This window comes from Triticum aestivum, chromosome 7A (genome assembly GCF_018294505.1).
Source record: "Triticum aestivum cultivar Chinese Spring chromosome 7A, IWGSC CS RefSeq v2.1, whole genome shotgun sequence".
Classification (NCBI taxonomy): Eukaryota; Viridiplantae; Streptophyta; class Magnoliopsida; order Poales; family Poaceae; genus Triticum; species Triticum aestivum.
Genome location: NC_057812.1, coordinates 339,762,783 through 339,788,749, shown reverse-complemented (window position 1 = coordinate 339,788,749; position 25,967 = coordinate 339,762,783).

Genomic DNA, 25,967 nt, shown 5'->3' with positions numbered 1-25,967 from the left:
TGATATGTAATGCATGACACGCAAGCAATGACAAGGCAACAACAATGAATAACTGAACGACACCTGGCACATCGGTCTCGGGGCGTTACAGCATCCCAACACGATGCTCTTCCACCATTACTTCTTTCCTCGAATCCAGCCGGGAGGAGCCGTCTCCGGTTGCGTCACCTAGATCCCAAGATCCAAGGGGGCGTACCCGGACGGTGCCGTGAAGGAGAGGTGGGAGGAATGGCGTGGCCGGTGGCGCTGGATTGAAGATGAAAACCCACCGGAATTCTGCAAGGTCCGCCGAGTGCCGCCGGTCCGCGGCAGTGATTGGAGGGATGTCGACGCCGCCGATGGGAGGCTCACCGTCGCCACCACCAGGATTCTCCGGCTCACCCAGGCCGGACTCACCCTTGAGATGATCGGGGAGGACTTCATTCGCCGCCAGATCACCCTGTTGCACAGCAAGGGGAGGCCAGCTTGGCTCTTCACGAACCCGGCTGACATTGTGCGACTTTGCTCCGGCCTTGATCACAACTTCACAGTGCTGGCGCATGCCCACTTCTGCCAACGGCTTTTCCAGCTTGATGTGTGTCGCGATGGCGAGGTCTAGCGGACCGGGAATGTCGCGAGGGCTGCCGCAAAGGTTGGCAAGGCCCTCAAGGGGCCATTTTTCTAGCTGCCAGCGGGGTGGTCCCGTTGTGCAACAATTCGCGTCGGTTCGAGATCATCGCCATGATGTCGGACTGTAATGCGCACGGCCCTGTCCCGAGCTGGAAGGAGCCGAAGGTCGAGGATGTGCATCAATTCTTTGACACCCTGATCGAGGTGTACGTCAATGCCGACACTGAGTGGTGGCTTATCATGGACACCACCCAGGCAGAGCTGGACTACATCGCCACTAGGGCGAGGGAGGCACATCTTGCCATGGAGGCCGGCAGCACCGGGGGCGTGGAGGACATGGCCGCAACGGCGGCGGAGGAAGAGGAGCTCTCCCGGTGGGCGGCGGCCTCCGGGGAGGTCAGCAGCGCCAACACTAGATCTCTGCTCATCGAAGACGCGGCCGACGAGTCGTCGGGGGAGGAGGAGGAGGCGGCGGCGGGCTCGACGCCAACCAGGGGAAGAGGGTGAGTCCCGCGGCGGGCTGGCTCCGGTGAGCCGGTCCGGCCCGGCAGGGCTGCGCGGCCTCAATTGACCCTGGAGGGGTCTGGGCGCCACACGAGGGCCATGGCAGCCAAGAGGCTGACGAAGGCCGCTGAGAAGAAGAAGACAACAGCCCCTTCCTCATCCGGGCGCGCACAAACCCCACCGCCTCCTTCGCCTCCTCCGGCAGGCGTCGACTCGGATGATGATGCGGAGCTCCCTTTTGATCTCGGGCCTCTCAGCCTGGAGAGGAAAAGGAAACTGGTGGAAGAGGAGGAGACGGATGACGAGTAAGTTCTCCGTTCCTTACTATCATTTCCATTTCCTTGAATTGGGTCGCTTGTCTTGATCCATTTTTGCTTCTGTAGGGAGACAGAGACGTTGGCCCAGAGGTTGAAGAGGGCGAGGACCTCGGCGAGCAGCCAACCCTCGGCTGGGGCTTCAAAGACACCACTGGTGGTGCTGAGCAGCCCGGACAGCAGCCCCCGACGCAGCCCCCAGCGTAAGTTCGTCACCCTCTTCTTACTCGACACGTGGTAGGTGCTCGATGCTATGATGCTAACCTTGCCGGGTTTGCAGGAGGGGAGCGGCAGCAGGAGGAGCCATAGAGGGCTACTCCTAACACACCACCCCCATCGACTACGCCGCCGCGGGGGGCGTCCCCGGCAAGGGCATCATGCACGGAGCCCACACCTATGGAGGAAGAGGGAAACTTGGGCGCTGGTGGCTCTGCCACGGTGCCAAATGCTGGCGGAGAGTGGACTTCTGCTTCACAGCCTGGCACTGGTGAGTCGTCTATCCTTCGTCTCTGTTTTTCCCTTATTCTTTTCCTGGCTTCATTGCTCCCGTTGCTGCCCAAGCCCTCCTTCAATAGGTATGGAGGACGTGGATACCGTTGCTGGGAACATTGCTGAGGAGGCCGCCAAGGATGCTGCCGAGGACACCGCGGCGGGGGCCGCCAAGGCGACCGGCGAGGCTTCTGCCGAGGGCGCCAGCGGTGGACCTGCCGGTGAGGCTGGCAAGGCCTCCGCCGAGGAAGAGGTGGTGGGTGACGAGCCTCCCTCCTCATAAACCTCGGGGCCCGGCAGGTATCTTATGGTGGGCGATGATCTCTTCATCCACCTCCCAGGGGCGTCAAGCCGGGCGCCCGCCGAAGGGGAAGTTTTCGACGGCGAGGTGCTTGCCGCCACCGGGCTCGAGGTGGTTGATGAGCCGGGCGTTGGTGGCGACGGTTCTCCAGAAGAGCAGCTTTTCCGTGCCATGGGGGCCAATTTCCGGAAGCTCCAAGTCCTCTACCGTGCTCGCCTGGACAAGGTCAAGTCTAGGATGGCAATGGTGGACAATGCGGAGGTGGACTTCAAGGCGTGCGTTGCCGAGACACGGACCTGGTTCCACCAGGCTCGCGAGGAGCAGAGGGCCTTCCAGGAGAAATTGGCCGAGCGCGACGTGGAGCTCACCATGAAGATGGCCAACATCGAGAAGGCCCAGGAAAAGGCGGCGAACTTGACTGCCGCGGTCGAGGCCGCCCGGAACCAGCATCAAGCCACCTTGAATTCCCAGGAAGAGGACCTCACCGTGCGTGAGGCGAAGCTTGCCGCAGCATTCCGTGGCAAGGATGAGGAGCTCAAGGCCCTTGTCGCGCGGCAGACTCGTGAGATGGAGCAGAGGAACAAGGAGGCACTCGATGCCCAGGCTCTGGCCCATGCCGGCAAGGTAAGGGAGTTGGAGGTGGCGCAGGACGAGCTGAAGGAGCAGGCCCTCAAGCTGTCCAACAAGAAGAGCACGCTCAACAGCGCCTTGGTGGAGGCGCAAGGAGCGGTCATCAGCAGGGCTGGGGAGCTCTCCGAAGCGCAAAACTCCGTCAGAGACCTCAAGCTAAAGCTGGAGGATCTCGAGAAGATGCTGTCGGAGAGCAAGGCTCGGGAGGAGACCTTGACCAAGAGCCTGGAGGAGGAGAAGCAGCTGCGGGCGAACAAGGCCGCCTCCCACCAGGATTATGTGGCGGGTGAGAACAGATGGATCAGCCGTCTGGAGGAGGTCGCCGGCAGGGTCACCTCGCAGTTGGCCACCATGGGGATGCCACACGTGAGGTATGCCCCTGAGCGTAGCGGGACCGTCAACACCAAGTTGACCTTGTTCTTCGAGGGCGTCCTCGGAGCCTTGGCCTATCTTCATTCCAACAGGACGGCCACGCTGGCCGAGGAGGCCCGGCGACTTTGCCGGAGTGTCGTGACCAAGGTCCTCACCAAGACGGCATACTGGAATCCCGATCTTGACTTCGCGGCCGTGATGAAGAGCTTGCCGGATGGTGCTGACCTCACGGTGCTCAAGGAGCGCATCAAGCCCATCACCGACTGCATCGACGAAATCAAGAGGGTGGAAGGCCAGCACCGGGATTAGGCATCCCGTTCTTCTTCACCGCAGCGGGTTCCTGACCAAGACAAATTTTATCTTTAGTTAGAACCGTAGCTATGATGTGATGTAATATAACTTTGAAGTACTCTTAATTTTCATGCATGTTATTTCCCTGTTCGATTCCTCTTTGTATGCGTGCCCTACATCGATCGGGAAGGCTTGCCGGCGCGGAAGCCCCTAGCGGCGTTTTGGGGATGGATCCCCATGGCCAGCCGGGTATGCGTGCTGCCGGACGAGCCACCTTTCCGTTCTGAACGCGGCCGCTTGAACTGTCGAGCTTGACTCGAGTCAGAATCGGGGGCATTGCAGATCACGGAAGGCTACTCTGCCATTCTCGACGCAGCCGCTTGAGCTATTGAGTGGACTCGAAACAGGGCAAGGGCGTTGCCGATCGTGGTAGAGCCCCCTGGCATGCAGGTTTCTCATACAAAGCAAATATCTCTAGGGGAATAACCTCAAATAAGAAGGGTAGCACAAATAAGGGTTCAGTGTCGATCTTCTGGCCTCCTTTCTGATTCAAGGGTCACGAAGATGAAGGAGTGCCGGGCTAACTGCTAGAGCCGATTCTCACAATTGCGCCCCCTACCTGGGGCGCCAAATATGTCGGTGGGAACGACACCTATGGGATCACAAGAATCCCTACTACGGTTGCGGGGCGCGGGGTCGTGAGAAGAGCAGATCAAACAGATAGCACACGGTTCGTTTATCCAGGTTCGGGCCGCGGGGATGCGTAAAACCCTACTCCTGCGTTGGTGGATTGTATATCTGTGTTGTTGAGCTAGCTATGGGGCGTGAGGAGCTCCAAAAAGCCGAATCCTCCTGTTGGTCGCCTCGGGCCTCCTTTTATAGGAAAGGGGTTGCCACAGTAGCACCAGGAGGTGGAAAGGGAACAGTGAAGCGAGGTTATCCCTCGCATTACATGAGAAGGCACATTTAATGTGTCTTGCCCAAGTGTCCTTGCTTTATCGGGGACGAGGGAGGCACATGTCTCGTCCGTCGCCACTCCCTCTCGTGTCGACACGCGCCCTGGCCAGCGGCGCCCGCGGTGCCATGTAGGCAGGCAGGCAGTTGAGGTGGCGCAGCGGTGGGTCTCCACGAAGATCTGCATGCCGCCACGCAGGTGCCTGCCCAGCTGGTTGGGTCGGCAGCTGCATGCGAACGACAGTGGAGGTTCGACTGGCATGGGCCTGATGGTGGCCCAACGGGTGTTCTTGGCAAGGGCCTTGCCGGGGCCCCGGCAAAGGTCTTGCCGTGGCGCCTGCTGTCATCCCCGGCAAGGCTCTTGCCGGGGGCCTTGTGGTCCTCCTTGGCTGGGATCCCGCCAAGGATCATCCTCTTCTGAAGGGTGTATCTGATCTTGAATGTCTTCACAAAGATCTGCATGCCACCACGGGGATGTCTCCCGAATCCACTGCCCCCATGGGGGCAGTGGACTCATGGGTGACTCACTCCGTAGGTGTGGGGCGAGCTGCCACGGCAAGGGTCTTGCGGGGTTTGCTAAAACCGCCTCCCGGCAAGGATCTTACCGAGGGGTCCATTTCATCCCCTTTGCTCTTTGTGGTCTTGGTCTTGGCGTCGTTCTGCTTCTCCTGAGCTTCGGCCTTACCTTGGCTCACCTCCCTTGCCTTGCTCAGTGTGGTGGTGCCCGTGGCTCAGACTGCCCTTGCACAGTTATAGGGGTACAAAAAGTGTACCCCTCTTTTTGTACACCAACAAATACGAGGGATAACCTCGTGCCACTATAGACCTTTCCACCTCCTGTGGCCACTGTGGCAACCCCTTTTTCCTATAAAAGGAGGCCCAAGGCAATGAGGAGAGGAATTCGGCTCTTTGGAACCACACGCTGACCACAGCTAGTTCGGGAGCCCAAGAACTCTCAGAAATACACCCACCAAAGTAGGAATAGGGTTTTACGCATCATTGTGGCCCAAACCTAGGTAAACGATCCTTGTGCTATCTACTAGCCCTGCTCTCCTCGCAACCCTACGCCCCAGCAACCGTAGTAGGGGTCCTTGTGATCCCAAGGGTGTCGTTCCACACCGACACACGCCGGCGCCACCGGACCACCCTCTCCATCAGTGTTGAGCCGCCTCTCGCCCTCATCTGCTCGCGCCGGAGCCAAGGGCCCTGACGCCCTGCTTGACCTTCAGCCGTAGCCCCATCCGGTCTCTGCTTTGCCATGACCACACCTCTGCTTCGCTCGAGCAGAGGCGAATGAACCGCGCAGCTCCAGCGACCCTGTGTCCCTGCCGACGAGGTCTGCCGCCTCGGATGCCCTGGCATGGCACCCGTGAAGGAAATATGCCCTAGAGGCAATAATAAAGTTGTTATTTATATTTCTTTACATCATGATAAATGTTTATTATTCATGCTAGAATTGTATTAACCGGAAACTTAGTACATGTGTGAATACATAGACAAACAAAGTGTCACTAGTATGCCTCTACTTGACTAGCTCGTTGAATCAATGATGGTTATGTTTCCTAACCATAGACATGAGTTGTCACTTGATTAACGGGATCACATCATTAGGGAATGATGTGATTGACTTTACCCATCTGTTAGCTTAGCATGATGATCGTTTAGGTTGTTGCTATTGCTTTTTCCATAACTTATACATGTTCCTGTGACTATGAGATCATGCAACTCCTGAATACCGGGGAACACTTAGTGTCCTATCAAACATCACAACATAACTAGATGACTACAAAGATGCTCTACGGGTGTCTCCAATCGTGTTTGTTGAGTTGGGATAGATCGAGATTAGGATATGTCACTCAGAGTATCGAAGAGGTATCTCTGGGCCCTCTCGGTAATGCACATCACTATAAGCCTTGCAAGCAATGTAACTAATGAGTTAGTTATAGGATGATGCATTATGGAACGAGTAAAGAGACTTTCCGGTAATGAGATTGAACTAGGTATTGAGATACCGACGATAGAATCTCGAGCAAGTAACATACCAATGACAAAGGGAACAACATATGTTGTTATGCGGTTTGACCAATAAAGATCTTCGTAGAATATGTGGAAGCCAATATGAACATACAGATTCCGCTATTGGTTATTTACTAGAGACGTGTCTTGGTCATGTCTACATAGCTCTCGAACCCGTAGGGTCCGCACGCTTAACGTTCGGTGATGATCGATATTATGAGTTTATGTGTTTTGATGTACCAAAGGTAGTTCAGAGTCCCGTATGTGACCACGGACATGACGGGGAGTCTCGAAATGGTCGAGACATAAAGATCAATATATTGGATGACTATGTTTGGACATCAGAAATTTTTCGAGAGAGTTTGAGCATATACCAGAGTACCGAGGGGTTACCAGAACCCCCCGGGGAGTCAATGGGCCTTAATGGGCCATAGTGGAAAGGAGGAGGAGGCAACCAAGGTGGGCCCCCCCAAGCCCAACCCGAATTGGGAGTGGAGGCGGCCCCCCTTTCCTTGTCTCCCTCTCCCCCTTCCTTCCCTCTCCTACTCCAACTAGGGAAGGGAAAATCCTACTCCCACCGGGAGTAGGACTCCCCCTTTGGGCGCGCCTAGGAGGTCGGCCCTCTCCCCCTCCTCCACTCCTTTATATATGGGGGGCACCCTATGGACACATAAGTTGATCATTGATCTCTTAGCCGTATGCGGTGCTCCCCTCCACCATAATCCACCTCGGTCATATCGTCGTAGTGCTTAGGCGAAGCCCTGCGCCGGTAGCTTCATCATCACCTTCATCACGACGTCATGCTAACGAAGCTCTCCCTCGACACTCAGCTGGATCAAGAGTTTGTGGGACGTCACCAAGCCAAATGTGTGCAGATCACGGAGGTGTCGTACTTTCGGTACTAGGATCAGTCGATCGTGAAGACGTCCGACTACATCAACCGCGTTGTCATAACGCTTCCGCTTGCGGTCCACAAGGGTACGTAGACAACACTCTCCCCTCTCGTTGCTATGCATCACCACGATCTTGCGTGTGTGTAGAATTTTTTTTCAAATTACTACATTCCCCAACAGTGGCATCCGAGCCAGGTCTATGCGTAGATGTTATATGCATGAGTAGAACACAAAGGAGTTGTGGGTGTGGGTATATACATATTGCTTGTCGTCACTAGTTGATTCTTGATTCAGTGGTATTGTTGGATGAAGCGGCCCAGACCGACATTACCCGTATACTTGCGCGAGACTGGTTCTATCGACATGCTTCGCACACAGGTGGCTGGTGGGTGTCAGTTTCTCCAACTTTAGTTGAATCGGATTCAACGAACAGGGTTCTTTCTGAAGATCAAAAAGAAATCACTATACCGCATTGTGGTTTTTGATGCGTAGGTACGAACGGTTCTTGCTCAGCCGGTAGCATCCACGTAAAACTTGCAACAACAAAGTAGAGGCCGTCTAACTTATTTTTGCAGGGCATGTTGTGATGTGATATGGTCAAGACATGATGCTAAATTTTATTGTGAGATGGTCATGTTTTGCAACAAATTTATCAGCAATTGGCAGGAGCCATATGGTTGTCACTTTATTGTATGAAATGCAATCGCCATGTAATTGCTTTACTTTATCACTAAGCAGTAGCGATAGTCGTAGAAGCAATAGTTGGTGAGACGACAGCGATGCTTTGATGGAGATCAAGGTGTTAAGCCGGTGATGTTTGTGATCACGATGGTGCTTTGAAGATGGAGATCAAAGGCACAAGATGTTGATGGCCATATCATATCATTTATATTGATTGCATGTAATGTTTATCCTTTATGCATCTTATTTTGCTTAGTTCAGCGGTAGCATTATAAGATGATCTCTCACTAAATTTCAAGGTATAAGTGTTCTCCCTGAGTATGCACCGTTGCTACAGTTCGTCGTGCCGAGACACCACGTGATGATCGGGTGTGATAAGCTCTATGTTCACACAATGGGTGCAAGCCAGTTTTGCACACGCAGAATACTTGGGTTAAACTTGTCGAGCCTCGCATATGCAGATATGGCCTCGAAACACTGAGACCGAAAGGTTGAGCGTGAATAATATAGTAGATATGATCAACATAGTGATGTTCACCATTGAATACTACTCCATCTCACGTGATGATCGGACATGGTTTAGTTGATATGGATCACGTGATCACTTAGATGATTAGAGAGATGTCTATCTAAGTGGGAGTTCTTAAGTAATTTGAGTAATTGAACTTTAATTTATCATGAACTTAGTACCTGATAGTAATTTGCATGTCTATGTTGTTGTAGATAGATGGCCCGTGTTGTTGTTCCGTTGAATTTTAATGCGTTCCTAGAGAAAGCTAAGTTGAAAGATGATGGTAGCAACTACATGGGCTGGGTCCGTAACTTGAGGATTATCCTCACTACTGCATAGAAGAATTACATCCTGGAAGCACCGCTAGGTGGCAAACCCACTGCAGGAGCAATGCCAGATGTTATGAACACCTGGCAGAGCAAAGCTGAGGACTACTTGATAGTTCAGTGTGCCATGCTTTATGGCTTAGAACCGGGACTTCGACGATGTTTTGAACGTCATGGAGCATATGAGATGTTCCAAGAGTTGAAGTTAATATTTCAAGCAAATGCCCGGACTGAGATATATGAAGTCTCCAATAAGTTCTACAGCTGCAAGATGGAGGAGAATAGTTCCGTCAGTGAAAATATACTCAGAATGTCTGGGTACCACAACCACTTGACTTAGCTGGGAGTTAATCTTCCAGATGATAGTGTCATTGACAAAGTTCTTCAATCACTACCACCAAGTTCCAAGAGCTTTGTGATGAACTATAATATGCAAGGGATGGATAAGACGATTCCAGAGCTCTTCGCAATGCTAAAGGCTACGGAGGTAGAAATCAAGAAGGAGCATCAAGTGTTGAAGGTCAACAAGACCACCAGTTTCAAGAAAAAGGGTAAAGGGAAGAAGGGGAACTTCAAGAAGAACAGCAAGCTAGTTGCTGATCAAGTGAAGAAACCCAAGTCTAGACCTAAGCCTGAGACTAAGTGCTTCTACTGCAAAGGGACTGGTCACTGGAAGCGGAACTGTCCCAAGTATTTGGCGGAGAAGAAAGATGGTAAACTGAATGGTATATTTGATATACATGTTATTGATGTGTACCTTACTAATGCTCGCAGTAGTGCCTGGGTATTTGATACTGGTTCAGTTGCTAACATTTGCAACTCGAAACAGGGGCTACAGATTAAGCAAAGATTGGCTAAGGACAAGGTGACGATGCGTGTGGGAAATGGTTCCAAAGTCGATGTGATCGCCGCCGGCACGCTACCTCTACATCTACCTTCAGGATTAGTTTTAGACCTAAATAATTGTTATCTGGATCTTGTTTAATGTAGACAGTTATTCATTTAAATCAGAGAGTAATGGTTGTTCTATTTATATGAGTAATATCTTTTATGGTCATGCACCCTTGATGAGTGGTCTATTTTTACTAAATCTTGAGAGTAGTGATACATATGTTCATAGTATTGAATCCAAAAGATGCAGAGTTGATAATGATAGTGCAACTTATTTGTGGCACTGTCGTTTGGGTCATATTGGTGTAACACGCATGAAGAAACTCCATTCTGATGGACTTCTGGAATCACTTGATTATGAATCATTTGGTACTCGCGAACCATGCCTCATGGGCAAGATGACTAAAACTCCGTTCTCCGGAACAATGGAGCGAGCAACAGAGTTATTGGAAATCATACATACTGATGTATGTGGTCCAATGAACATTCAGGCTCATGGCAGATATCATTATTTTCACACCTTCACACATGATTTGAGCAGATATGGGTATATCTACTTAATGAAACATAAGTCTGAAACATTTGAAAAGTTCAAATAATTTCAGGGTGAAGTGGAAAATCATTGTAACCAGAAAATAAAGTTTCTACGATCTTATCGTGGAGTAGAATATTTGAGTTTCGAGTTTGGTCTTCATTTGAAACAATGCGGAATAGTTTCGCAACTCACGCCACCCGAAACACCACAACGTAATGGTGTGTCCGAATGTCGTAATCGTACTTTAGTAGGTATGGTGCGATCTATGATGTCTCTTACTGATTTACCGCTATCGTTTTGGGGTTATGCTTTAGAGACAGCTGCATTCACATTAAATAGGGCACCATCTAATTTCGTTGAGCGGACACCTTATGAACTGTGGTTTGGCAAGAAACCCAAGTTGTAATTTCTTAAAGTTTCGGGCTGCGATGCTTATGTGAAAAAACTTCAACCTAATAAGCTCAAACCCGAATCTGAGAAATGTGTCTTCATAGGATACCCAAAGGAGACTATTGGGTGCACCTTCTATCACATATCCGAAGGCATGATATTCGTTGCTAAGAATGGATCCTTTCTAGAGAAGTAGTTTCTCTCGAAAGAAGTGAGTGGGAGGAAAGTAGAACTTGATGAGGTAATTGTACCTACTCCCTTATTGGGAAGTAGTTCATCACTGAAATCAGTTCCAGTGATTCCTACACCAGTAAGTGAGGAAGCTAATGATGATGATCATGAAACTTCAGATCAAGTTACTACCAAACCTCGTAGGTCAACTAGAGTAAGATCCGCACTAGAGTGGTATGGTAATCCTGTTCTGGACGTCATGTTACTGGACCATGATGAACCTACAAACTATGAGGAAGTGATGATGAGCCCAGACTGCAAAATGGCTTGAGGCCTTGAAATCCGAGATGGGATCCATGTATGAGAACAAAGTGTGGACTTTGGTTGACTTGCCCGATGATCGGCAGGCCATAGAGAATAAATGGATCTTCAAGAAGAAGACTGACGCTGACGGTAATGTTACTGTCTACAAAGCTCAACTTGTTGCAAAAGGTTTTCGAAAAGTTCAAGGAGTTGACTACGATGAGACCTTCTCACCCGTAGCGATGCTTAAGTCTGTCTGAATCATGTTATCAATTGCCGCATTTTATGATTATGAAATTTGGCAAATGGATGTCAAAACTGCATTCCTTAATGGATATCTTAAACAAGAGTTGTATATGATGCAACCAGAAGGTTTTGTCGATCCAAAAGGTGCTAACTAAGTGTGCAAGCTCAAGTGATCCATTCATGGACTGGTGCAAGCCTCTCAGAGTTGGAATATATGCTTTGATACTGTGATCAATGTATATGGTTTTACACAGACTTTTGGAGAAGCCTGTATTTACAAGAAAGTGAGTGGGAGCTCTGTAGCATTTATGATATTATATGTAGATGACATATTGTTGATCAGAAATGATACTGAATTTCTAAATAGCATAAAAGGATACTTGAATAAGAATTTTCCAATGAAAGACCTCGGTGAAGCTGCTTATATATTGGGCATCAAGATCTATAGAGATAGATCAAGACGCTTAATTGGACTTTCACAAAACACATACCTTGATAAAGTTTTGAAGAAGTTCAAAATGGATCAAGCAAAGAAAGGGTTCTCGCCCGTGTTACAAGGTGTGAAGTTGACTCAGACTCAATGCTCGACCACTACAGAAGATAGAGAAAAAATGAAAGTCATTCCCTATGCTTCATCCATAGGTTCTATCATGTATGCAATGGTGTGTACCAGATGTGATGTGTGCCTTGCTATTAGTTTAGCAGGGAGGTACCAAAGTAATCCAGGAGTGGATCACTTGACAGCGGTCAAGAGCATCCTGAAATACCTGAAAAGGACTAAGGATATGTTTCTCATTTATGGAGGTGACAAAGAGCTCGTCGTAAACGGTTACGTCGATGCAAGCTTTGTCACTGATCGGGATGACTCTATGTCACAAACCGGATACGTATTTTTATTAAATGGTGGAGTTGTTAGTTGGTGCAGTTCCAAGCAGAGCGTCATGGCGGGATCTACGTGTGAAGTCGAGTACATAGCTGCTTCGGAAGCAGCAAATGAAGGAGTCTAGATGAAGGAGTTCATATCTGATCTAGGTGTCATACCTAGTGCATCGGGTCTAATGAAAATCTTTTGTGACAATACTAGTGCAATTGCCTTGGCAAAGGAATCCAGATTTCACAAGAGAACCAAGCACATCAAGAGACGCTTCAATTCCATCCGCGATCAAGTCAAGGAGGGAGAGATAGAGATTTGCAAGATACATACGGATCTGAATGTTGCAGACCCGTTGACTAAGCCTCTCTCACGAGCAAAACATGATCAGCACCAAGACTCCATGGGTGTTAGAATCATTACAATGTAATCTAGATTATTGACTCTAGTGCAAGTGGGAGACTGAAGGAAATGTGCCCTAGAGGCAATAATAAAGTTGTTATTTATATTTCCTTATATCATGATAAATGTTTATTATTCATGCTAGAATTGTATTAACCGGAAACTTAGTACATGTGTGAATACATAGACAAACAGAGTGTCACTAGTATGCCTCTACTTGACTAGCTCGTTGAATCAATGATGGTTATGTTTCCTAACCATAGACATGAGTTGTCACTTGATTAATGGGATCACATCATTAGAGAATGATGTGATTGACTTGACCCATCTGTTAGCTTAGCACGATGATCATTTAGTTTGTTGCTATTGCTTTTTCCATAACTTATACATGTTCCTATGACTATGAGATCATGCAACTCACGAATACCGGAGGAACACTTAGTGTGCTATCAAACGTCACAATGTAACTGGGTGACTATAAAGATGCTATACAAGTGTCTCCGATGGTGTTTGTTGAGTTGGCATAGATCGAGATTAGGATTTGTCACTCCGAGTATCGGAGAGGTATCTCTGGGCCCTCCCGGTAATGCACATCACTATAAGCCTTACAAGTAATGTAACTAATGAGTTAGTTACAGGATGATGCACTACGAAATGAGTAAAGAGACTTGTCGGTAACGAGATTGAACTAGGTATTGAGATACCGACGATTGAATATCGGGCAAGTAACATACCAATGACAAAAGGACCAACGTATGTTGTTATGCGGTTTGACCAATAAAGATCTTCGTAGAATATGTGGGAGCCAATATGAACATCTAGGTTCCGCTATTGGTTATTGATCGGAGATGTGTCTCGGTCATGTCTACATAGTTCTCGAACCCGTAGGGTCTGCACGCTTATTTTTCGGTGATGATCAGTATTATGAGATTATGTGTTTTGATGTACCGAAGGTAGTTCAGAGTCCCGGATGTTATCATGCACATGACGAGGAGTCTCGAATTGGTCGAGACATAAAGATCGATATATTGGATGACTATGTTTGGACATCGGAAAGGTTTCGAGAGAGTTCGGGCATATACCGGGGTACCGGGGGGTTACCGGAACCCCCCGGGAGTCAATGGGCCTTAATGGGCCATAGTGGAAAGGAGGAGGAGGCAGCCAAGGTGGGGGCGCCCCGCCCCCAAGCCCAATCCGAATTGGGAGGGGGGGCCCGCCCCCCTTTCCTTCCCTCCCTCTCCCCCTTCCTTCCCTCTCCTACTCCAACTAGGGAAGGGGGAATCCTACTCCCACCGGGAGTAGGACTCCCCCCCTTGGGCGCACCTAGGATGCCGGCACTCTCCCCCTCCTCCACTCCTTTATATACGGGGGGCACCCCATAGACACACAAGTTCATCATTGATCTCTTAGCCGTGTGCAGTGCCCCCCTCCACCATAATCCACGTCGGTCATATCCTCGTAGTGCTTAGGCGAAGCGCTGCGTCGGTAGCTTCATCATCGCCGTCATCACACCGCCGTGCTGACGAAGCTCTCCCTCGATACTCAGCTGGAATAAGAGTTCATGGGACGTCACCGAGGCGAATGTGTGCAGATCGCGGAGGTGCTGTACTTTCGGTACTAGGATCGGTCGATCGTGAAGACGTACGACTACATCAACCGCATTGTCATAACACTCCCACTTACGGTCTACAAGGGTACGTTGACAACACTCCCCCCTCTTGTTGCTATGCATCATCATGATCTTGCATGTGCGTATGATTTTTTTTTTGAAATTACTACATTCCCCAACAGCCCGAACCCCGCCATCCTCGTCCGTCGCGTTGCCGGTGACCAAGCCACCAAAGTCGCGCCGCTGCCTCCCCTGCTTCTGTGTGCGAGCATGGAGGATGAGGACGACAACGCCAAGTCCAAGCCACCTCGCCCGGTTCCTACCATTCTGCGCCATCCCTGCCAGCCGCTCCGCCACCGTGCCAAGATCCAGCCGCCCTCATCCTCGTCATCCCTGCAAGCAGCGTCGCTGCGCCCTGGAACTCCGGTCGCGCGAGGCGTTGACCAGACGAGCCTCTCGCCCCGCGCCTCCTTTGGCATCGCGCTGGGGCCCGTTCGCCAGATCTGCGGCCCAGCTCCCACCTCCACCAAACGGGCCAAGCCCATGGTGAGCAGCCCCTCCAGCCCTCTCCTGTACACTGTTGGCCTAGCCAGATTCAGCCAAGTTCATATTTTTGTTTTGTCTGCTGTGATTTAGCTATTTATCCAGAGAATGCCAGTTTTACAAAAAAAAACCTCATTGTTCATTCATATCATTACTCACAAACCGTGCATCGGATTAAAATGTTATAAACATGTAAAATGCTTAGAATTTCATCTAGTTTCATAATATTAAACTTTCATCCATGTTAAAAATGTTTAAATTGTTGTTTGCATTAATTTGCATAAATGACATGTTAAAATGGTTTATTTCATAACTATTTAACCATAGCTCCGAATTTAGTAAACTTATATAAATGGTGTAGAAAAATGCATAGATTAATATGGTGCCCTTTATTTTGTTGTTTAACAACATTAAAATTGTGGTTAGGGCAGAACAGTACCAATTCCGAAATATGCATATGAGGATGTTCCGGAATTGTTGTTTGTTGTTCCGGCCTCATTTAAACTTGCCTAAATAGTTAGTTTACTTATGCTTCACCTCTTGCCATGTTAATCAACATTTAATAATGTTGGGTACATAAACGAGAGCGAACTAAATAACTTGAATGTGGTGTTTCGTCAATATGCAACTCGTTGCATATTGATCTCCACTTAATTTGTAGAATTGATTGTTGCACTTTGCCATGCCATGACTCATTAAACCAGACATGCATCATACTTGGTTGCGCATCATGTCATGTTTATATGGTGGTTTTCTACCATGTTGTTTGCTTCTTTCCGGTTGTGCTTCTTCTCGAAAGTTTCGGTTACGTTGCGATTGTGACGATCCGTTCGACTACGTTGGTTCATCTTATTATTCATGGATTCAATCTTCTTCCTAGCAGGATTTCAGGCAAGACCATCACCTTGGATCTCACTACTATCTTTGCTTTGCTAGTTGTCTCGATGCTATCGCTATGTCGCGCTACCTACTACTTGTTTATCAAGCCTCCCAAATTGCCATGATAGTGCTACCTCTTGAGCACTGCGTTGGTTTTCCCTTGAAGAGGAAAGGGTGATGCATCAACATAGTGTAAGTATTTCCCTCAGTTTTTGAAAACCACACGCAGGTCCCTCGTACCTACACAAACAAATAAGAACCTCGTAACCAATGCGATAAAGGGGTTGTCAATCCCTTCACGGTCACTTCCGAGAGTGAGATTTGATATAGATACTAATGATAAGATAAATATTTTTGGTATTTTTATGATATAGATTGAAAGTAAAGATTGAAAAATAAAATAGATTGGAAACTTATATGATGGAGAATAGACCCGGGGCCATAGGTTTCACTAGTGGCTTCTCTCAAGATAGCATAATTATTACGGCGGGTGAAAAAATTACAATCAAGCAATTGATAGAAAAGCGAATAATTATGAGAATATCTAGGCATGATCATGTATATAGGCATCACGTCCGTGACAAGTAGACCGACTCCTGCCTGCATCTACTACTATTACTCCACACATCGACCGCTATCCAGCATGCATCTAGAATATTAAGTCCATAAGAACAGAGTAATGCCTTAGGTAAGATGACATGATGTAGAGGGATAGATTCAAGCAATATGATATAAACCCCATCTTTTTATCCTCGATGGAAACAATACAATACGTGTCGTTTCCCTTTTTGTCACTAGGATCGAGAACTGCAAGATTGAACCCAAAGCTAAGCACATCTCCCATTGCAAGAAAGATCAATCTAGTAGGCCAAACCAAAATGATAATTTGAAGAGACTTGCAAAGATAACCAATCATGCATAAAAGATTTCAGAGAAGAATAAAATATTGTTGATAGATAGACTTGATCATAAACCCACAATTCATCGGATCACGATAAACAAGCTGCAAAAAGAGATACATCAAATAGATCTCCAAGAAGATCAAGGAGAACTTTGTATTGAGATCCAAAGAGAGAAAAGAAGCCATCTAGCTACTAGAAATGGACCCGAAGGTCTGAATTAAACTACTCACACATCATCGGAGGGGCCATGGAGTTGATGTAGAGGCCCTCCGTGATCAATGCCCCCTCCGACAGAGCTCCGGAAAAGGCCCCAAGATGGGATCTCTTGGGTACAGAAGGTTGAAGCGGTGGAAATAGGGTTTCGTCATGCTCCTAGATGTTTTCGGGGTATGTGAACATATATAGGAGGAAGAAGTAGGTCCATTGAGCCACGAGGGGGAGGGCGTGCCCAGGGGGGTAGGTGCGCCCCCTGCCTCGTGGACTCCTCGTCCGTTTCATGACGTCCACTCCATGTCCTTTGGATCACATTTGTTCCAAAAATCACGCTACCGAAGGTTTCATTCCGTTTGGACTCCATTTGATATTCATTTTCTGCAAAACACTGAAATAGGCAAAAACACAACAATTTGCACTGGGCCTCAGGTTAATAAGTTAGTCCCAAAAATAATATAAAAGTGTAAAATAAAGCCCATTAACATCCAAAACAGATAATATAATAGCATGGAACAATCAAAAATTATAGATACGTTGGAGACGTATCAGCATCCCCAAGCTTAATTCCTACTCGTCCTTGAGTAGGTAAATGATAAAAACAGAATTTTTGATGTGGAATGCTTTCTAGCATGTTCTTCAATGTATTTTTCTCTATTGTGGCATGAATGTTCAGATCCGAAAGATTCAAGATAAAAGTTTATTGTTGACATAAAAATAGTAATACTCCAAGTATGCTAATCAAACAATTATGTCTTATCAGAATACTACAGCCAAAGAAAACTTATCCCTACAAAGTCATATAGTTTGGCCATGCTTCATTTTCGTCACACAAAATGCTCCCATCATGCACAACACCGATGACAAGCCAAGCAATTGTTTCATACTTAGCCTTTTCAAGCTCTTTCAACTATATGAGCGCGAGCCATGGACATAGCACTATGGGTGGAATAGAATATGATGATTGAGGTTGTGTGAGAAGACAAAAAGGGAGAAAGTCTCACATTGACGCGGCTAATCAATGGGCTCTGGAGATGCCCACCGATTGATGTCAATGCAAGGAGTAGGGATTTCCATGCAATGGATGCACTAGAGCTATAAATATATGAAAGCTCATCAAAGAAACTAAGTGGGTGTGCATCCAACTTGCTTGCTCACGAAGACCTAGGGCATTTGAGAAAGCCCATCATTGGAATATACGAGCCAACTCCTACCTGCATCTACTACTATTACTCCACACATCGACCGCTATCCAGCATGCATCTAGAGTATTAAGTTCATAAGAACAGAGTAACGACTTAGGTAAGATGACATGATGTAGAGGGATAAACTCAAGCAATATGATATAAACCCCATCTTTTTATCCTCGACGGAAACAATACAATACGTGTCGTTTCCCTTTCTGTCACTGGGATCGAGCACTGCAAGATTGAACCCAAAGCTAAGCACTTCTCCCATGGCAAAAAGAGTTACATCGAATAGATCTCCAAGAAGATCAAGGAGAACTTTTCATTGCGATCCAAAGAGAGAGAAGAAGCCATGTATGTCGGTGTGGAACAACACCTATGGGATCACAAGAACCCCTACTACGGTTGCCGGGGCGCGGGGTTGCGAGAAGAACAGGATTAGTAACCAGCACGAGGATCGTTTACCCATGTTCGGGCCGCGAGGATGCGTAAAACTCTAGTCCTGCTTTGGTGGGTGTATTTCAGAGAGTTCTTAAGCTCTCGAACTAGCTATGGTGAGTGTGTATTTTGAAAAGGCCGAATCCTTCTCCAGTATGTCATGGGCCTCCTTTTATAGTCGAAAAGGGCTGCCACAGTGGCACACAGGATGTGGAAAGGCGCGCGATGCTATGAGCTTATCGCTCGTATTACAAGAGGAGGCGCATTTAATGCATCATTTAGGTGTCCCCTTGCTTTATTGGGGACGGGAACGAGGCCCGTCCCGTCCGTCGCCGCTCCTCCTTGCTTCGACGCGTGCCCTGGTCAGTGGTGCATGTGGTGCCATGTAGGCAGGCAGGTAGCTGAGGTGGCGCGGTGGCAAAGCCTTCACGAAGATCTGCATGCCGCCACGCAGGCGCTTGCTGAGTTGGCATGGTAGCAGCATGTTGCCACACAGGTGCCTGCCCAGCTGGTTGGGCTGGCAGCTGCATGCGAATGGCGGTGGAGACTTGGCTGGTGTGGGCCTGGACATGGCCCTGCTGGCGCCCCTGGCGAGGGCCTTGTCGGGTGGCCCGGCAACGGCCTTGCCCTGGCGTGCTGTTGTCCCCGGCAAGGACCTTGCCGGGGGTCTGGTGGCCTTCCTCGGCATAGATCTTCCTTAGGGTCGTCGTCTTCTAATCCTCAACTGATCTTGAGTGTTCCTCGTCTTCATAAAGATGTGTATGCGACTATGGAGGTGCCTCCTGAGCCCTGGCCCAACGTGATGTTGGAGACTGTGGGCTCAAGGGTAGCTTGCTCTGTTGGTGTGGGGCGAGCTGCCCCGGCAATGGTCTTGCCAGGGCTACTGAGGCTGCCTCGGCAATGGTCTTGCCAGGGGAACCTGCTTCGTCCCTCTGCTCTTTGTGGTCTTTGCCTTGGCATTGCTCTGGTTATCTTGGGCTTCGGTCTTACCTTGGCTCACCTCCCCTGTTCTGCTTGGTGTGACTGTGGGCGCGGCTCCGACTGCCCGTGCATAGGTAAAGGGGTACAAAATTGCACCCCTCCTTTTGTACAACGACAGGAGCCCCCAGTCCTAGGCCACAGATAAGCGCGACAAGTTGTTGGGCCAGGCCCAAAATGGTGCGCGGGCAGGCGGGGCGGTTTTTACCGCGGTGAAACTTTTTGCGTGCTACACTTCCCACGTCCCGTGTGTGGTGCGACGTGGCATGGTGGGGCGCGCGTGACGTGGGCTGCATGCGTGGGGCGGTTCCTGCACGCATGCGTCACATTGCAGTAAATGGGAAGCTCGCGCCTTCCCCATGAAAGGAGGGAGGCGTGGAGGCGCGGCTTATTTACTACGTGGGGCCGGGTTGCGGTCTCCAAGGCGGCCACACCTCACGATCACGGGGTGGGGAGAGGTCTCTTCACCCGTTCCCTCGATTCTGCACGTTTGCCACGCGTCCTCCATGCGCTTGGGGTGTCAAGCGGTGGAGGCGGGAAACCGGGCCGGCGCTGGTTGGGGCAGTAGGTCGGTCTTGATTCCCCGCACCTCTGGTGGCTGGATTGGCCGAGCGGGGCGGCCGAGCCCCGACCCTGCCCCTTTATAAGGAGGGGGAAGGGGGGAATGGAATCCTGCACTCTTTTGTCATCTATCTCCTCATGCTTCCGCTTCTTCCTTTCACTCCCCATAGAGAAAGGGAATCCTGGTCCTTCGTCGGTGGTGGCGAGGGTCGCCGCTTGACAGCGCGTCGCTCCCCCTCCTGAGTCCGCGGTGGTGGAACCGGCCGCGAGGGGAAGGGGGCGAGGCCGTGGGCAAGGCCGAGGCAGAGGTTGTAGTGCTCGGGGAAGAGGAGGACGGTGCGGCGTGCCGGCTTCGCCCCCGCCAATGATGCCGTTTCCGATGGAAGGCCATGTTGGAGACCAGCCCTGCGAGTTCTTCATCAGGCTATGCTGGCCTCCGCGTCGCCGTCTTCGTCTTCCCGCCCCGTTTGCTCGGGAGATGGAGCGTGACCCACCCCAATCCCTCAGATTGCACATGAGGGGTTGTGGGAATGGGGCACGTGGGTCGACGTCGACTTCCCGGCTCCTCGGGTCATGTACCTCCGTCATGGATGGAAGACGTTCGCTCGCATCCACAGCCTGATGGCGGGGTTCGTCCTCTACTTCAAATTAATGGAGGACAACCTGCTCTCCATCAAGTTCTTCTGAGACTTCGGGAATCACCTAAAGTGCTGCGTGGAGAGATCCTCCGACGGAGATTCCGATGATGGAAGCCCTTCCTCGAGCAGAAGCGATGAGGAGGACAGTGGGGCAGATGACGGGGATGAGTCCGACTAGGTGTCGGATGCCCCCGCCTAGGCGGGTGCGGCAGCAGCAGCATCTGCACCTGGCGGCTCCTCTGGCAGAGTTTTGCCGGGGGCGGGGCTAGCTCCTTGAACTTCTCGGGGTGGCTGGCATTGGGAGGCTGCGGAAGAGGAAGAGGGCGGGCGGCAAGGCCGACAACTCGGAGTACATGGGCACCGACGCCTTCATCGCGTATTGCCGGTCCTGTCGCCTCGTCTTCTAGCTCCTTTCCCGGCATAGTCATCACCAGCCGACCCGTGGGGGGCCACCGAGGTGTTCTCTTGGTGCTTTCTGCTGCTCGTAGCTTGCCTAGGCCCCCCTTTTTCCCTTTCACCTCCTTGACCTGCCTCCTGAGGAGAGGGACAAGAAAGGGATCACGGGCATCTTATCTCTTTTTTAATCTGTCAGCCTTCGGGCCTTGTTAAATTTAAAGCTTGTAATCCCCCTTGTTCCTGTTTTTCATTCCATACGGACTGTACCTGTGTGGGATGCTTTTAATGAAAAAGGGATGTTTGCCGGGTTTTCATTTGTGGGTAGACCCTGCGACAAGGAGCGAATCCTTGTCATAGTTTAAGATAATCGTTTTGACCCGGCAACAGGCCTTGTCGTCCCCCCACTTCGCTCGACCATTCTCGCGCCCTTGGCGGAGGCAAGGATGAGGCGGGCTTAGGCTCCTCATTCTACTTCCTTGCCACCGCGACTACAACCAAATCCGGGCCCAGGAGATAATCCTTGGGTATAGAAAAGGGGAGCACGGTAGCCTAGAAATAAAACGAGGTTTCACATATCCCAGTTCCATTCTGAAATGGATGATAGAGGATGAAAGACTTATCTAGATCTGCAGCCCCCGGCAACCTTGTCTTGCCGCAATTGGATCCTTGTGCTTGCAGCCCCCGACAACTCTCGTTTGCCGAGGTCGGGACGCCGGTCCATTTCCTTTCTTCCAAGTAGCTCAGCAGAAGTGCTCATGTGCCCTGCGAACCAAAGGAGGACAGACAAGAAATGGATAGACGCACACTCGACCTCTAGGGTAGGGGTTAGTCGCTGCTAAGCACTATCAACCCTAACCAAGGAAGAGACTCGACCTAGCATGCATGCTATAACTTAGGGCGCCAGCGCTTCATTTATTTATGCTCAGGGTCTGCTCCTGGCTTTGTACAAAGGGCTATATGCCTTGCTGGCAAAGCTTGTGCAGAAGGTGGCTTGCCGGGAGGCCCGGCAAGCCACGCCTTATGGGTAAAACTTGCGAAGATGCTCGATGTTCCAAGAGTTGCTCACTGGGACAGCATCTTCGGTCTCTAGGCAGACTGCGCCAGGTCTGGTGACTCGTGTTACCCGATAAGGGCCTTCCCACTTTGGCATCAACTTGTTGGAATTCTTGGCCGACTGAATGTGCCGAAGAACAAGGTCGCCTTCCTCAAAGCTTCAGGCATGAACCTTGCGGCTATGGTAGCGGCACAGGGCTTGCTGGTACCGTGCTGCTCGCACAGCCGCCCGAAGATGATCTTCCTCAAGGAGCATTGCGTCATCTTGCCGCAACTGCTCTTGCTCAAGCTCATCATAAGCGAGCACTCGAGGTGACCTGTATATGAGTTCCGTAGGGATAACTGCCTCCGCCCCATATACTAGGGCAAAGGGTGTCTGTCCGGTGGCTTGATTTGGCATCGTTTTGATCGACCAAAGAACCGTCGGTGACTCATCAATCCAGCGCCTTCCACTCTTGTGCATCTTGTCAAAGGTCTTCGTTCTTAGGCCTCGCAACACATCAGCATTTGCCCTCTCCGCTTGGCCGTTGCTCCGTGGGCGTGCCACGGAAGCAAAACAGACCTTGTTACTAAGGTCTTAAACGTAGTGCATGAAGGTGTCGCTTGTGAACTGCCTTCCGTTGTCGGTGATTAGTCTGTTTGGCGCACCAAAACGGCAGACCAGTCCCTTGAAGAACTTGACAGCTGATTGAGCGGTCACCTTTCTCACTGCTTCCACTTCCGGCCACTTTCTGAACTTGTCGATTGCAACGTACAAGTACTCAAAGCCCCCGACAGCGCGGGGGAAAGGGCCCAGTATATCAAGCCCCCAGACTGAGAATGGCCAGGAGAGAGGGATTGTTTGAAGGGCTTGAGCTGGTTGATGAAGCTTCTTTGAATGGAACTGACACGCTTCACACTAGGTTACTAGTGCCGTCGCATCCTGGAGGGCGGTGGGCCAAAAGAAACCTTGCCAGAACGTCTTGCCGGCAAGGGCCCTTAACCCTATGTGGGAGCCACATATGCCTCCATGTATCTCCGCCAACCGCTCCAGTCCTTCCTCCCGGGGGATGCACTTCAATTTTACACCGTTCGTCCTTCTCCTGTACAGGAAGTCATCGACGAACTGGTGCAGGGCGGACCGACGGGCTACTTTCTCCGCTTCTTCCCGCTCCTCAGGAAGCTCCCCTATTTGGAGGAATTGGACGATATACTGCGCCCATGCCGGAGCCTGGGGCTCGATGGCAAGGACCAAAGGCATCTCTTCCGCCATGGGAGCGGCTGTCTCTACGGTCAGGGCTTGACGCCCTGCCGGAGTCAGTTGCTCTTGGGCAGGCTCAGTGTGCACGGCAACATCCTTGTTGGCCGTCCCAGGGGGCTCGGCGGGAAGGTACTTGCCGGGACCTAATTTCCTCTGCTTGTTCTGCTCTGTTGATGGTTCGACGGATGGCTGAGTTAAACGGAGCAAAAAGGTACCCGGCTCCATAGGTAGCTTGAATGCAACATGCTTTGACAGGTAATCGGTGATGTCGTTCTCCGCTCGGGGGACATGCTCCACTTGGATGCCATCAAAGCGCTCCTCCAGCTTTCTCACCTCATCTACGTAGGCCTCCATCAATGGGCTCTGGTAATCCTTGTTGACCTTCCTAACAACAAGTTGCTAGTCACCCCTGATGATGAGCTTCTTAACCCCGAGGTCTGCCGCGATCCTGAGACCGGTGTGTTGTGAGCAATCCCTCGTACTCAGCAGTGTTGTTGGTGGAAATCTCCCTGGGGAAGTGCATCTGGATCACGTACTTGAGGTGTTCTCCGGTGGGTGCGACGAGCAGCACACCGGCACTGGCGCCTTGCAGCGAGAAAGCCCCATGAAAGTACATGATCCAGTCGTGGTCTGCTTCCTTGACGGGGAGAGTGGTCTCCTGGACTTCTTCGTCGGGCGTTGAGGTCTAGTCTGCAATGAATTCCGCCAAGACACTGCTCTGGATTGTTGAGGTACTTTCAAACTTCAAACCGAAACTTGATAACTCCATCGCCCATTCCACAATCCTTCCGGTTGCATCTGGGATATGTAGTATCCGTTGCAACAGGAGGCGGGTGATGATAGTGATCTCGTGGGCTTGGAAGTAATGATGCAGCTTCCTCGAGGCCATAAGGAGGCCGAAGAGCAATTTCTGCACACCGGAGTACCTCGATCTAGCTCCCTTTAAGAGGGAGCTGACAAAGTAAACCGGGTGCTGCATCATCTTCTTCTTCTGCACCACGTCACTCGACTGTGCAGGCACTGCCTTGGTGCCATCAGACCCTACCGGGGGCCTCGCCTTGCCGGCACCAGGCCCTGCCGGGGAATCTTTGGCTTGCCATCCACTGGTTCTGCCGCTGTCACTGCCTCCTCGTCAACCTCCCTCTGTGCCACCAGTGCGGCGCTGACCACTTGATTCGTCACCGCCAGATACAACAGCAACGACTCTTCTGGTTTAGGCGCAACCAGTATTGGCGTGGAGGAAAGGTATTTCTTCAGATCCTGAAATGCTGCCTCTGCTTCTGGGGTCCACTCCATTGGGCCTGCCTTCTTCAAGATTTTGAAGAAAGTAAGGGCGCGCTCGACGGACTTGGTGATGAATCGGCTCATGGCGGCGACGCAGCCGGTGACCCGACACACATCCTTGATCCGCTTGGGCGCCTCAATCTGATTAATAGCCTTGATTTTGTCTGGGTTTGCCTTGATCCCGCGCTGCGACACAAAGAACCCAAGAAGCATGCCGGACGGAACGCCGAAGACACACTTCTCAGGGTTCAGCTTGAGGTTGATCTTGCGCAGGTTGGCAAATGACTCTTCCAGATCTTGAACAAGAGTTGCCCTGTCTTTGGTCTTGACCACTATGTCATCCATGTATTACTTCCATATTTCTATGGAGCTAGGGTTCAAAACCAATTTGGACTGCTCTTGCAAACATCGAGCCAGCACTCTTCAACCCGAAAGGCATCCTTAAAAAGCAATACGTACCACATGGGGTGATGAATGTTGTCTTCTCTTCATCTTCTCTTGTCATGAAGATTTGGTGGTAGCCCGAGTAGGCGTCGAGGAATGACAACAGATCACACCCGCCATGGAGTCGACAATCTGGTCGATGCACGGCAATGGGAAGGGGTCCTTAGGACAAGCCTTATTGATATATGTCTAGTCAATACACAACCTCCACTTCCCATTTGCCTTGCGCACCACTACCGGATTGGCCAACCACGTCGGGTGGAGCACTCCTCTCACCAAACTTGCCGCTTCCAACTTCCTGATCTCCTCTGTGATGAACTCCTGCCTCTCGAGAGCCTGCTTTTTGACCTTCTGCTTGACGGGCCGCGCATGAGGACAGACAGCCAGGTGGTGCTCAATCACTTCCCTGGGAACACCGGGGATGTCGGATGCTTGCCACGCAAACACGTCGACATTCGCCCGTAGGAAGGTGACAAGCGCGCCTTCCTATGTGCTGCCGAGGGTGGAGACTATGGTGAAGGCCCCTCCCATGCCATCCTCCCTGACGGACACCTTCTTGGTCTGCGGCGACTCAGCTCTGGATTTCTTACTCTTGCCAGTAGAGCTCTCTGGCACGTCCTCAATGGTAGCACAATGCTCCGAGGAGGTGTGCTTGCCGGAGTGGGTCCGAGAGGTCTTGTCGGGCTTCTTCTTCCCTCCTGGTCCTTCAGTGGCAGGAGCAGGTGCCTTGATGGCAGCTACTGCAATAGCTTCCCGGTAGAGTTGGTCGGCGCAAATCAGCGCATCCTTCTTGTCGGAGGGGACGGAGATGATGGTCAATGGCCCGGGCATCTTTAGCATGTTGTAGGCGTAGTGTGATGCCCCCATGAACTTGGCTAGTGCCGGGCGGCCGAGGATCCCGTTGT